This window comes from Arachis stenosperma, chromosome 2 (genome assembly GCF_014773155.1).
Source record: "Arachis stenosperma cultivar V10309 chromosome 2, arast.V10309.gnm1.PFL2, whole genome shotgun sequence".
Lineage (NCBI taxonomy): Eukaryota > Viridiplantae > Streptophyta > Magnoliopsida > Fabales > Fabaceae > Arachis > Arachis stenosperma.
In genome coordinates, this window is record NC_080378.1 from 64,027,494 (window position 1) to 64,028,971 (window position 1,478).

General features: G+C 42.3%; 1 non-coding gene across 1 annotated transcript; it reads left to right on the plus strand.

The window, feature by feature from the left end:
• The first annotated feature begins 923 nt into the window (after positions 1-923).
• On the plus strand, positions 924-1,031 carry LOC130964735 (small nucleolar RNA R71). Its single transcript, XR_009080811.1, has one exon. It is a non-coding gene; the product is annotated as a small nucleolar RNA R71 (small nucleolar RNA).
• The last annotated feature ends 447 nt before the right edge of the window (positions 1,032-1,478 follow it).

A 1,478-nucleotide genomic window follows, 5' to 3' on the forward strand; every position in this document is an offset into this window, starting at 1 on the left:
AAGAATACTCATCAGAGCTCATGAATGGCAGAAGTAAGTCCAATGGAATCTCTATGGTCTCATTTTGAGCCTCAGATTCCCATGGTTCCTCATTAGGGAACTCATTGGAGGCCAGTGGACGTCCATTGAGGTCTCCCTCAGTGGCGTTCACTGCCTCTCCTTCCTCTCCAAATTCGGCCATGTTGATGGCCTTGCACTCTCCTTTTGGATTTTCTTCTGTATTGCTTGGAAGAGTACTAGAAAGGAGTTCAGTAATTTTCTTGCTCAGCTGTCCCACTTGTGCCTCCAAATTTCTAATGGAGGACCTTGTTTCAGTCATGAAACTTTGAGTGGTTTTGATTAGATCAGAGACCATGGTTGCTAAGTCATAGTGGTTCTGCTTAGAATTCTCTGTCTGTTGCTGAGAAGATGATGGAAAAGGCTTGCCATTGCTAAACCTGTTTCTTCCACCATTATTGTTGTTGAAACCTTGTTGAGGTCCCTGTTGATCCTTCCATGAGAAATTTGGATGATTTCTCCATGAAGAATTATAGGTGTTTCCATAGGGCTCTCCTAGGTAATTCACCTCTTTCATTGAAGGGTTCTCAGGATCATAAGCTTCCTTAGTACTGCCTGGTGCATTTTGCATTCCAGACAGACTTTGAGAAATCAAATTGACTTGCTGAGTCAATATCTTGTTCTGAGCCTAATATGGCATTCAGAGTATCAATCTCAAGAACTCCTTTCTTCTGATTTGTCCCATTGTTCACAGGATTCCTTTCAGAAGTGTACATGAATTGGTTATTTGCAACCATTTCAATTAGTTCTTGAGCTTCTGTAGGCGTCTTCTTCAGATGAAGAGATCCTCCAGCAGAGCTATCCAAAGACATCTTGGACAGTTCAGAGAGACCATCATAGAAAATACCTATGATGCTCCATTCAGAAAGCATGTCAGAAGGGCATTTTCTGATCAATTGTTTGTATCTTTCCCAAGCTTCATAGAGGGATTCACCTTCCTTCTGTCTGAAGGTTTGGACTTCCACTCTAAGCTTACTCAATTTTTGAGGTGGAAAGAACTTTGCCAAGAAGGCATTGACTAGCTTTTCCCAAGAGTTCAGGCTTTCTTTAGGTTGTGAGTCCAACCATGTCCTAGCTCTGTCTCTTACAGCAAAAGGGAATAGCATTAGTCTGTAGACCTCAGGGTCAACCCCATTAGTCTTAACAGTGTCACAGATTTGCAAGAATTCAGCTAAGAACTGATGAGGATCTTCCAATGGAAGTCCATGGAACTTGCAATTCTGTTGCATTAGAGAAACTAATTGAGGCTTAAGCTCAAAGTTGTTTGCTCCAATGGCAGGGATAGAGATGCTTCTCCCATAGAAGTCGGGAGTAGGTGCAGTAAAGTCACCCAGCACCTTCCTTGCATTGTTTGCATTGTTGTTGTTTTCGGCTGCCATGGTTTCTTCTTCTTTGAAGATTTCTGTTAGGTCCTCTACAGA